At 44.2% G+C, this 13,580-nt stretch overlaps 1 protein-coding gene across 5 annotated transcripts in view; it reads right to left on the bottom strand.

The window, feature by feature from the left end:
- btbd11b (BTB (POZ) domain containing 11b) overlaps positions 1–13,580 on the bottom strand; it is a 48,791-nt gene that overhangs the window by 31,448 nt on the left and 3,763 nt on the right. The gene's annotated exons all lie outside the window — the stretch shown is intronic.

Here is a 13,580-nt window from a genome sequence, read left to right as displayed (position 1 = left end):
GGATTTGTGAAATGGAAAAAATGTCACTGTCACTGTCAGGGGAATACCAAACAGTGCCACTGCAGCTTGGTAAAGTCCCAACTATAGACCACATAGAACAAGATTAATGACAAGTCACCCCACTAATTCTGTCCATAAATCACCCAGAGCAAAGGGGTCATGTGAAACAACTAACTGCTTGAAGATGTGGTTGCCATTGGGATTTCCAGCACTTACTGCCCATCCCTAATTGTACCTCAGATTAGGACTAAATCACATTTTGAGGAATCACACATTCCAGAAAGGGTGGGGATTAAATTCTCAGAACAAGGGGCTTAAGGCAGAGATAGACAGATATCTGAATAATCAAAGGTTATGGGGAGATGGCAGAGGAGAAGGGCTGAGCAGGACAATGGATCAGCTCATAAATGGGATGGGCCAAATGGCCTACTTCTGCTTCTATATTATGGTCTTAGGGATCAGGGGCAGGAAACACCTGGTACAAAATGCCCAGATAAAACCAACCCCTTGATTACAAGTGAGGGAATACACTTAGAGAAGTGAAAAAGGCAAAAGAGAACATGGGATGGAGGATGGTAACAGGTCATTTCAGCCAATGGGTCCGTGCTGCCCAATTAACCTGCATCCCTTGTACGTTTCAAACTGTGGAAGGAAACCAGAGCCCCTGGGGAGAACCCACAAGGACACAGGGAGAACATACAAACTCCTTACAAACAGTGTCAGATTCGAATCCTAGACCTGGTCACTGGTGATGTAATGGCGCTTCGCTAAATGTGCCACCCTGTATTAAGTTAAAGGATTGGTAGGGAGAGGGAGATCACTAGCCTTCTTTACATGGAGCCTCAGGAGATGGATGAGATTGCAAATGAAGATTTGTCATTTGTCTTTACTATGGAGATCATGGAAGCTAAGAAGAGTGATCTACATTCCAAAGCTATGGAGCATATTACACTGGACAAATTCCTTGGGGCTGATGAAGTGATCGTGTGGAAAGCTCAGGAAGAAATTCAAAGGTCATTGCTGAGATACTTACATCATCTGGGCTAATACACCATTATTTAAAAAGAGCAGCAGGGCCAAGCAACGCAACGACAGCACCTTGAGCTGAACACCAATGTTTGGAAAATTGCTGGAAGGGATTATGTTGGACAGGATCTACCAACATTTGCATAGTCAGGGACTGAATGGAGAAAGTCTGCATGGATTTGTGTGTGGCAGATCACGTCTCGTGAATCGTATCGTATTTGAGGTGATGAAGAAGATTGACTGCTCAATAAATTCAGCCAATGCCCCAATCACAGCGAACTTTAAATAGCAAACAAGTAGCATTAACGCTTCTGCAACTGTGTCCCTCCGCACTGGAAAGGTGGACATAGGAGGGTCAGAGGTCAAGGCTGCACTATTTGATTACTATTTGAATGGCAATAGATTAAGAAATGGGGAAGTGCAGAGAGACCTAGGGGTACTTGTACACCAGTCTCTGAAGGCGAGCATGCAGGTACAGCAGGCAGTTAAAAAGGCAAATGGTATGTTGGCCTTCATATCAAGAGGGTTTAAGTCTAGGAACAAGGATACCTTACTGCAGCTGTACAGGGCCTTGGTGAGACCCCATCTGGAGTATTGTGTGCAGTTTTGGTCACCTTATCTAAGGAAAGATGTTCTTGCAATGGAGGGAGTGCAGAGGCGATTCACCAGGCTGATACCTGGAATGGCAGGAATGACTTATGAGGAAAGATGGCGCAAATTGGGATTGTACTCTCATAGAGACCTATAAAATTCTGGCAGGACTGGACAGAATGGATGCAGAAGGGATGTTTCCAAGGATGGGAAAATCCAGAACCCGGGGCCATGGTTTGAGGATAATAGGCAAACCATTTAGGACCGAGATGAGGAGGGATTTCTTGACCCAGAGGGTGGTGAATCTGTGGAATTCATTGCCACAGAGGGCAGTAGAGGCAGGTTCATTAAATCTATTTAAGAGGGAATTAGATCTATTTCTTCAGTATGAGGGTATTAAAGGTTACGGAGAGAAGGTGGGGACGGGGTACTGAACTTTAAGATCAGCCATGATCTCGTTGAATGGCAGAGCAGGCTCGAAGGGTCAATTGACCTACTCCTGCTCCTATCTTCTACGTTTCTATGTTTTATAAATTCTCCAGGACACATCGAACAAGTCCAACATTTGTTTACACTTTAGTATCTTGGGATGGGACTTTATGGTGTTGTTTCAATGAGTGAAGCTCTCAGGCAGACGATTAGTTGCCAGCTCCTCGCCATGTGGTTTTCATTTCCTGTGTTTGTCTGAAACAGGAATTTGTCCACATGGCAGATGGAACAGTCTGGTTTGCACTTGTGCTAAACAGGCTCGTCCCCGTTTCAGAGAACTGCAGGAAAGCTGGAAGGTTGTGCAATTAATCCTGGCTCGTGAACTACTGCCTTCATCTGTAGTCAATGCCCCACAAAAAATTCAATTCCTGTCCAGCCAATCCCTTCCCAAAGAACAGCAACTCCACACTCCTCTGATAATGAGGTGGACAAAAAAGGAATATTGTCTTAAGCCACATGTTTAGTCTAAAGTCCCTCCTTCCAATCGACAGATCATCTAACAGAGCCCACACACATCTGCACAGCAGATGGTTTCAGACAACACGCAATGAATGGTTCGTGCTCCAATCAACCTTGTCACCTAAAGCGAGATGTCAACACTTGGATAGAGTTTCTGACATTTCACTAAATTCAAAGACGGCAGGCAGCGCTGACAAAACTACCTTTGGCTGGGCTAAGCTGAAGTGGCATTGAACATCATCTTGCATCATCTCCGGATGCCCAAACCATGGAAACCATGGTTGTAATACACAGAACTCAGCACTCACTTTGTACAGAGCAAGCTCCCACAAACAGCACCACTAGAATGGTTACATCAAAAACTCGAACCCACAACAGGTTTTCTAAAGGGCTTTCTAATGTTCACAAAAACTCCTGTGGCAGGTTTAACATAGTCAGGTGTTCCACAGGGACATATCAAACCAAACTGACAGTAAACCACAAACCAGGTAACTAAAATATCCTTGAAATTTTGAAGAGAGAAGAGAAGCAAAAGGATGAAATTCCAGAGGCACAGGGATGATTGGTGAAATTAGTTTGAGCAACAGACTGGAATGGAAGGCAGCAGAGAAAGCGCTGGTTTCATTGAATGGCAAAAGGTCAATTGGCCCACCACCTCCATGCTGACCAGTAGACACCAACACCAATCCCATCTCCTTGCACTTGGCTCACCCTGCAATGCCTGGTATTCAAGTGTTCACTTAGACACAAACACTATCAGTGATTCTGCTTCCACCACTCTCTCAGACAGATATTCAACACTGTGTGAAGCAGGACCCCCTCAGATCACACCCCTGCTCCTGTATCCTAGCCCTCTGGATATGAATGGCAACATTGCATTCGCCACCAGCTCAACCTGGAGGTCAAGCTTTAAGGTGTCCTGTGAGAGGACTCCCAAGTCCCTTTACACCTCCCAATTTTGAATTTTCTCCCCATCCAAATAATAGTCTGCCCGTCTATTCCTTCTACCAAAGTGCACAACAGTTAGCATGGCTTTGTTCAGGGCAGATCACTCACATAATATGCAACCTCAAGCAACTGGAACATGCACTTATTTGGCATCTACCAATTCCATAGGTGCCGGATACCAGGGGTTTTCCTGGACATGGACAGGAACGGTTTAAAGGGGTATTTGCAATGGGACTACCTTGGTCAGCACGGACAAGTTGGGCTAAAGGGCCTGTTTTGGTGGTGTAAAACTGACATGTCTCTCCTCCTGAAGGCTCTACTGCCTCTCACTGACTACCTCACCCAGACCACAGTTGTAGGAGAATCCAGTTATTCCATCTCCTACTACAGTGGATGGCCGTTGTCTACCAGAGCAGGAGCCAGGTGAGGAACCATGAATCTCCAGCAAACCTTTCACAGCTGCTGTCAATGCCACATCGGTTGTAGAACCTTCAGCTCCTGACAGCGTACAGGTGACCTCGGAAGGGTTTCCCTCACCTGAAGACACCCCTAACTGTAAAATCCACCACACAGGAATCATCCAGACTACTGAATAAGAGGGTGGAAAGGCTAGAAGCTAGCTGGAGATAGACCTGAAGAACAAAGTAGACTTGACCCAGCAAAGATCATTCGCCATTCTCCCCAGCCATGTTCTTTCCTACCTAAGTATACGATCTCACATTTTTTTTCCACATTGTACTTCAGGGTTGGTGAAGCTGGTGCTTAGCTGTAGAAGTTACACATTTTAAAATCTATATCCCCTGAAAAGTTGCAATTTACAATATTAAATCTGTATTAGCTTGCAACCAAAACAGAACAGCAAAATGTGACAAAGGCACGGACAGGGAGTGAGCACTGCTCCTTGTTACCCTGGCACCATGTGCCTCTATTTCCACCCTGCGTTCTGAACAAGATTGCAAATACTTACTGATTCACCAGTAGTCTACAGCCCAAGGACAATGCTGATCATTTCAGAAAGAGTGATAGGAACTTAAGCCACATTCACACAAATTCAGCACGAAGTTGAAGGTAACCTCTAGATCGATGCACATCTGTTGGGCAAAGACAGTGTTGAGCTGGAGGAAGCTTGAACATAATTTTCCAGTGCAGCGGCCCAATCCCCCAGCACCGAGGGACGCTGCTAGTTGGACAGGACGTCCGAGCATTCAATATCGCACTGCTAATCACGCCATGGGTACAGGCGAAGTAAAAAAAACGATAAATAGCCAATTCAACAAATACAACTGTACTCAACTCAAACTTACAGCACTTTGCTCACTGATACAATGAAGGAGATGTTAAAGGTCACACATGGCATCTGAAGTGAGGAAGGTTTTCAAAGCTTGCAGAGGGATCTGGACCAGCTGGAAAAATGGGCTGAAAAATGGCAGATGGAGTTTAATGCAGACAAGTATGAGGTGTTGGATTTTGGAAGGACAAACTAAGGTAGAATGTACATGGTAAATGGTAGGGCAATGAAAAGTAAGATAAGATACAAACCAGAGGACATGGGCTAAGGGTGAAAGGGGTAAGTTTAGGGGGAACTTCTTCACACTGAGTGGTGGAAGTGTGGAATGAGCTGAAGTGGTGAATGCGGGCTCAATTTTAACATTCAAGAAAAATTTGGACAGGTACAGGAATGGGAGAGGTATGGAGGGCTATGTATGGTGCACATCAATGGGACTAGGCAGAATCATAATTTGGCACAGACTTGAAAAACCAAATGGGCTGTTTTCTGTGCTGTAATATTCGATGTTGCCACGCAGCAGCGGACAGACAAAGCCTTGCCTGCCACCCCAGTCCCAAACTTTGCACCTTCAACTGGCAATAGTCCAGGCCACAGACACATCTGAGGGCAGGGGGGAGCACAATGTTTTCAGCTGGAAGTGTTTCACTTCAGCCACCAGTTCAGTGGGCTCACTCTTGCCCAGACTCCACCCAGGGGTCACTCACTGTTGCCTGTCCTTGTGACAATCTGCCATCATACAAAGCTCTAAGGATCAGATCAAGGCAGCTCCATTAACCAAGCCTTTGGCTCTGTGCCAGGTTCATTATCCAGCAGGGAAATCTCCAGGGAGGGATTCATTACCCTGCATCTTTGACTCAGCCATAGATCAGCGACATCAACTGCCACCAGCTCAAACTGTGCTCCATCCAAACTGGCACACATCTCAACTACAAACTGCAAGGTCAGACAAGGGAGCCCAACTTTGCTGTATAAACACAGTCTTCCACCCAGACAGATTTGTCTTACTTGTAGACCAGAGATTTGGGGATGATTAGTGGTATTTTATTCCTTTAAAAAAAGTCTCCCATTTTCAAATTAATTCTTTTTAGCATTTTCTAGGGAACACAATGAATTGGCAGGGGAGATATGATATACTTTTCCAAATCTATCTGAGGGTATGTTCTACATTTAAAAGGACAGTAGTTGATACACATCAGGTGTTACCCTGACAACTCAGCTCTCCGAGGGTGAGCACTGCCTATTTAAAGCTCCTGCCCCATTACAAATGGTAGCTGCCAAACTTCACAGCTAACAGCATGGGTTCCAGCAGCAAGACTGCGGAGTGCAGATTAAACAGGTACCAGAGGCAGGAAAGGGATTTTCAGTGGATATGAGAGGTGAGGCTGTTAAAGATGGGAGAGAGCGGACACCAGAGATTGAACAACATTTCACGCCATACAGGACATTATAGCTCATTTGATAGGCACCCTATCCTCCCTCTCCCTCACTAATACAATGGATGCTCTGCTCCTTCTACAGAATCACCGCAACAATTAATCAAGATGCCTGAGACAGCATCTCCCAAACCAAGTGCCTCCACCAAGAGCAGTAAATGTGTGGTGAACACCACCCCTTGAAAGTTTCCCTCCAAACCACACAACCTCCTGACCAGGAAATATGTCACCATTCCATCACTAGGCCAAAGTCCTGGAGGTCGTCTGAAGCTTTAATCTGATCTATTGGTTGTGGTATCACCTGGTTCTGACTGTTACAGCGCCAGCAATCAGGACCAGGGCTCAAATCCTGCACTGTCTGTTTGAATGTTCTCTCTGTGTCTACGGGGACTCCGGTTTTCTCCCACTGTTCAAAGTACCCAGAGTTGTAGGTTAATGGGGTGCAATTGGACAGCATGAGCTTGTGAGTCAAAATAGCCTGTTACTGTGCTGTATGTCTAGGTTTTAAAAAGTACAATTAACATTTTTATTTCTTTGGACACCCACTGATGGCAGAGAAGTCAGCGGGGAAATTCCTACACCACAGATCAGCAAGACTATGGCTTCAACAATGTAAACCGCCCCCCACAGATCCCCACTTACACCATTCAGAGACCAGACCCACACTTACACCATTCAGAGATCAACCCCTCCACTTACACCATTCAGTGATCAGACCCTGCACTTACACCATTCCGAGAGATCAGACCCTCCACTTACACCATTCAGAGAGTCAGACCCTCCACTTACACCATTCAAAGATCAGGCCCTCCACTTATACCATACAGAGATCAAACCCTCATCATCCTTCATGCTCAATGAATAGATAAATATTCCAGTTTTCTGTAAAGCTCAATTGTACTTCTTTTTGGAATCATTTCAGAAAGAATCTCAAAGCTTGTAAACAACTCACTCTCTACATTTGCAACAACTTGGCAAATACTCGGTTGTGAGAAGAATTGGCGGTGAGATGCTTTCATTCGGACATGTCCGAGAGACCTAGACTGGCTGACTATTCTGGGCATTAGCTAAACAAATTACAGCAAGGTGCCAGAGTGGGCAACATAGCCAAATAGTACATGAACACAAGTTACAGGGACATATTGACACTAAGGGTGTGAAGAAACTTTGAACGGGTTTCCCTTTAAAGAATAATTTATTGTGAATAAAGTCTATTTTGGGGGAAAATACAAGCAATGATCTGAATAGTTAGCGCCACAGCAAAATCTCTGTGGTTTATAGTCAGATCCAGACACCAGCCAGATTTTTCTAGTGCAACGAAATCTCAGAAATTCCTGAGTTCAGGAACTGTGGGGAAAATGTGTGGGCCAGGTTCAGGGAAGCAAGGTAGGCGCAGCTACAAATGGAATGAAACAGGAATAATAGAAGGAATTTGGGTGAATTTATGTCCAATTAAAAATAAAGGGGAAATGAGATACAGGAGAAAACTTGAGTAGTGTGTGTGGTTTCCAGGAACAATCTATCAGCCATTGTACACATGCCAGTTTTGGGCTTTCAAGGACTGTCATCAGTTAGCATGCAAGATTCGCAACTGCACATGTTGACATGGGGTAGAAGACATTCAAGAGGTTATTTTTCCCAGTCCAAAGTTGGAGCAGTACTAAACCACAGAGACAATGAAATAAATTGCTCCTGTACTGTGCAGCCCAATGCTGCAGAGCAAGACCTGTGTATCAGGTGATCAAAAGCAAAATTCTACAGCAGAAAACAAATAAAATGGAAAACTCTATATCATTTCCGGTCAGATGTCAATGTCAGGATCTTCAACCTGAAAAGTTCATTCAGTTTCTTTCCATAGATGATACCCAAATTTCTGGCATTTCAGAACATAGAACACTGCAGCATAGTAGAGGCCCCTTGGCACTCAAACTTGTGCTAACCCATATACTCCTACTGTGATGGAATATTTGGGAGATAAATTGGTTAAATTAGAGTAGGTTACATACATACATTTTAAAACATATTATTTGAAATGCTGAAGAATTCGGATTCAGAGACTTTACAGAAACTATGGTGAATGCTATGCACATTTACCAAGTAGGTGTTAATTGAAATGATGTCATGAATGAATGGAGTGCTGTCCTTAAAGCAACAAGCAAAAGACACTCTGACTGTTGATAGCTCTTTGTAAGGGTTTTGACCGAGTGCACAGAAAGGTCACTCCTGGGTTCTTGTTTACCCAAAAAGAACAGATTGACCAAGAAGACTAACTCCTATTGTTTGCTGGAGAAGGAAGGAGTTTTGCAAGTGAGAGAGAGGGGGGAGAGAGAGAGAGAGAGGGGGGAGAGAGAGAGAGAGAGAGAGAGAGAGAGAGAGAGAACATGTGACTGGCAGTTGGAATCTCAGAGATGGAGGGAGAGAGAGACCGAACAGTGTCAGTCAGGAGAAGCTTGTTGGAACTGAAACAGAAGCTCCAGAGTGGCAGATGGTTAGAAGTCCTGTCTATCTGATGTTTCTCTTGGAAAAAGTGGAACGGAAAGGAACTCTGTGATAGCCTGAAAGAAAGAGGTTATTATCTGGAGAACCCTGATAGGGCAAATTTCATCAACAAGACATTGAAGTGACTAATGGTGGTACCTCAGTTGTGGAAATCCTGGAACAACACATCTCTCTGCAAACCTACAAAGAACCTTCCTGAGCAGTAAACATTTACTTTTCGAGCACCAAAGCCTGGTGAACTTTATACATATTAAATTCTTTGCACGGTGTAAGAATTACTTGCAACCAGTGAACGGAAGAATGAGAAGTGAGATTGAACTGTGAACCGAATAGCTTTTAAATTTACACACACATTACATACATGTGCGCTTAGAATTAGAAGGGGGTTAAGTTGGGTTAGTTAAGTTAATAGAGATAAGTTAAGTTTGATTTTGTTTTCATGTTTAAAGATAATTAAAAACAAATTTTGTTTAAGTAACTATTTGTCTTGGTGAATGTCTATTGCTGCTGGGTTTTGGGGTCCTTTGAGCTCGTAACATTACCAAAAGAAAAAGTACTGAACCCTCTATTTTTCTTCCATCTATGTGCCTGTCTGAGTCTCTTAAATGCCCCTAATGTCCCATCCTCCACCACTATCCCTGGCAAGGCCTTCCAAGCAACCACAATTCTGTGTTAAAAAATTACCCCTGAAGTCTTCCCTAAACTTCTCTCCCTTCATTTTGAACACGTCCTTTGGTGTTTGCTGTTCCTGCCCTGGGAAACAGGGACTGGCCATCCACCCTATCTATGGCTCTCATAATCTTGTAAGCCGCTATTATGTCTCCTCATCTTTCTACGCTCCAAAGAGAAAAGTCCCTGCTCTACTAACCTTGCCTCATAAGACATTTTCCAATCCAGGCAACATCTGGTAAATCCCCTCTGCACCCTCTCCATAGCTTCCACATCCTTCCTATAATGAGGTGACCAGAACTGAATGAAATATTCGAAGTATGATCTCACCAGATATTTGTAAAGTTGCAACATGACCTCTTGATTCCGGAACTCAATCCCCCTATTAATGATTTCTAGCATTCCCTATGTTTTCTTAACTATCCTATCAACCTGCATGGCAAACTTGAGAGATGTTTGGATTTGGACCTCAAGGTCCCGCTGTTCATCTACACTCAAGTCCTGTAATCAGCCTTCTGGTTTAGTCCTTCCAAAATGCATCAACCTCACATTTATCCGGATTGAAATCCATCTGCCACTTCTCTGCCCAACTTTGCACCCTGTCTATATCCTCTTGTAACCTTCAACAACCTTCAGCTCCATCCACAACTCCTCCAACCTTCATGTCATCTGCAAACTTACTGACCCATCCTTCCATCTCTTCATCCACAAATCATAAAGAGCAGGGGTCCCAGAAAAGATCCCTGTGGAACTCCACTAGTCATTGACCTCCAAGCAGAATACTTTCCTTCCGCTACTACTCTCTACTTTCTGCATTCAAGCCATTTTTTTTATCCATACAGCCAAGGTTCCATGTATTCCATGTCTCATTAGTTTCTGAACGAATCTCTCACAGGGGACCTTGTCAAATGCCTTACTAAAATCCATGTAGATCACATCTACCACCCTACCCTCAGCAATTTATTTTGTTACTGCCTCAAAAAACTCAATTCGGCTCATATGACACGGCTTTCCCTTCACAAAGCCATGGTGACTATCCTTGAGTAAACTGCACTTCCCCAAATGCTCATAGATCCTATCCTTAAGAATCTTCTTCAATAGTTTGCACACCTCTGATGCAAAACTCACTGGTCTACAATTCCTAAGATTTTCCCTATTACCTTTTTTAAAAAAGGGGCCTACATTTGTCATTCACAAATCCTCCAGCATCTCCCCGTGGGCAAAGGTTATAGCCACTGACCCACCTATCTCTTTCTTCACTTCCTACAGCAACCTGGTGCATATCGCATCCGGCCCCAGAGACTTAACGTTTTTATGAAGATCCAACATTTCCTTCACTTTGAGGCATTCAGCATCCCAAGACTAATCCTCAGGATCAGGAAGGAACTGGCAACCACAGGACACTGTCCCCAACATGGCATCTGTCCTCCGCAGAAGACAACTGCACACGAGATGCAGCCCAGAATTTACCCCCCCCCCCCCACCTCACCCCGTACAACGTTGCCTCCAACTCGCTCCACTGGCTTTTCAACAACCACATCCGGAATGTAACAACAATCAAGCCTCAGCAAAGATATTAAGTGTCATTCTCGTCACTTTCCAAGGGAAGGATGTGATTACATTGGAGGGTCCAGAGGAGATTCACCAGCAGGTTGCCTGGGATGCAGGTTTTCATTTTGCAGGAGACCGGACAGGAGGCTGCTGAGGTGTACAACACTACAAGGCACAGGCAGGGCAGGAGGAAACTGTTCCTCAGAGGGCTCACATACTGCAGGGCAGAGGCTCAGAAGGAAGCAGATTCAGAGTGCTGGGGTGCATTGGCTGAGTGGGTGGAAGCAGGACCTCTTTTACCTCCAACTAGCAAGAAACTCAGCTGTTCAGCACTCTCCATGGGATGCAGGATTTTCTTCAACTGGCAAACAGAAAACTTAGCTATGGACCATTTGTGCCTGTCCCCTCTTTAAACAAGATCCATGCCAACTGTCCCCTCATCCACCCCTCAATTCATAGACCAAAAACTGATTCTTCACTTTGAATGCTATCAATAAGCGGAGCTTCCACAGCCCTCAGGTCTCACACACATCAAGGAAGCTCAGCCCCAAGTATGTTCTGGCATTTAAACAAATTATGGCTGATCTGATTGTAGACTCCAACTACCCAGCTAGCTCAATAATTTCGTCCACCTTGCCCTCCAATCCCCATCTACCAACTACTTCTGAAAAAGGCGATTGTCAGGAGACAGAAGGCCCCAACTCTGCTTCCACCACTCAAAAACAAGCATTGTCGGTGTTAAATTGGTCGATTTTCCCTGATGTGCAATCATCAAAGCCCTTACTACTATACAAAGCAAAAAAAAACCCTCTGAATCAGAATTTATTGTCACATCATAAAATTTGTTGTTTTGCAGCAGAATTACAGGGGCAAAAATCACTATAAATCACTTTTTAAAAATAAATTAGTGCAAAAGAAGAAAAGTGAGGTCATATCTGTGGTTTATTGTCCATTCAGGAATCTGATGGCAGAGGGGAAGAAGCTGTTTCTATACCGCTGGGTGTCCGTCTTCAGGTTCCTGTACCTCCTTCCCGATGGTAGGAGTGTGAAGAGGGTTCCTCTTCATTCATCACATAAGAAGCAGACATTGCAAGGTCTGTATTTACTGCCTTGTTGCTTTGGAAATGCTTGGTGGGCCATGGAGTGCTGAGGGGCATGGGCAAGGTGAATACTCAGTCCTCTCCTCAGGGTAATTGATTGAGACCATGAAAAGCAAATCACTCATGCATCTTATGAAGTCCCAGAAGGTTTTGTGGGCAACCTTCCTATCACTAAAATCCCCACAGCCCCTAATTAAACTTTCCAAACATTTTGGGATGCAAAAGGAAACACACGCTGACAAGAGGAATGTACAGGGTCCAGCAACACGAACTGCTGTGCCACCATGCCATTAATGATGTATACAATTTACTCTGGTGGAACTAAGCTTTGACTTTTTCCACACTGACACAGACTGGCCTTGGGTCAGGAAGGTGGATGATAAATGATTATTGACCAAGAGAATGCCTATTGACGAGGAAAGTTCCCAATCTGCGTGATGCAGATTGAAAACTGAGAGTGTACTCAATTCCAACCACTTTTCCTGAACCCTCACACCCCTTCAAGCATTACATTTATTTTTCCAAATAATTTAGCTTTGGCATGATTTAAACATTAATGGTTTATTACAAATATGATTATTTAAAAGGAAGGATTAGTAATACAACAAAATGTCAGCTATTCAATGAGAGTAGTGCTGCCACAGGATCTGCAGCTGGTCCAACTCCCTCTGAGGATGGCAAGCTATCCACAGTAAATATTCTTCATGCCACTGTTGTGAGTTTCTCACACTGCCTGTTGAATAATTAACTGCTGGAAAATGTCTTTGCTTGAATCAATGCCAGTAGCAAGGAGGGGAATCCTCCCCATCCCTCGGCTAACCCTGGTGTTGGTGTGGCCTGGCACTTTGCTTCTGCAACACATTTGTAGAGACAGTGCAATCCACTGGCAGTGTGCAGAGTGAGATGCAAGCCTAAACACCTAATAGCCTGAATACTCCTGTGATTGTCTGATCTCAGAAGCTAAGCAGGGTCAGTACTTGGAGGGGAGACCGCTTGGAAAACCAGGTGCTGTAGGTTTCTGTGAGGCTTTTACTGTGAGAACAGTAAAATTATGTGGCTTTTGATCGGTACCACTAATCTCTGCATCCTGACTTACTTGTTGTACCATGTACAAGATGTCCAACTAGTGAAACAACCTCTATCACGGCATCCTGGTACACGTGACAAATTTGAGCTGGGTTTTCAAATATCTATCAGTCTCGAACAAACAGTGACTGTGTCTCTGGAACTTTATTCCCTGGAGCGTAGAAGACTGAGGGGTGATTTTATAGAGGTATTTAAAATTATGAGGGGGACAGATAGAGTCAATGTGGACAGGCTTTTTCTTTCATGGAAAGTGGGGGAGATTCAAACAAGAGGACATGGATTGAGATTGAAGGTGGAAAAGTTTAGGGATAACATGAGGGGGAATTTCTTCAATCAGTGGGTGGTGGGAGTGTGGAATGAGCTTCCAGCTGAAGTGGTCGATGTGGGTTTGATTTTAATATTTAAGGAAAAGTTGGATAGGTCTATAGACCAGAGAGGTAT

The sequence above is a fragment of the Narcine bancroftii genome, chromosome 11, assembly GCF_036971445.1.
Source record: "Narcine bancroftii isolate sNarBan1 chromosome 11, sNarBan1.hap1, whole genome shotgun sequence".
NCBI classification, from domain to species: Eukaryota; Metazoa; Chordata; class Chondrichthyes; order Torpediniformes; family Narcinidae; genus Narcine; species Narcine bancroftii.
Note: the sequence above shows the minus strand (reverse complement) of the source record. Positions and strands in the feature narration are given on the sequence as shown.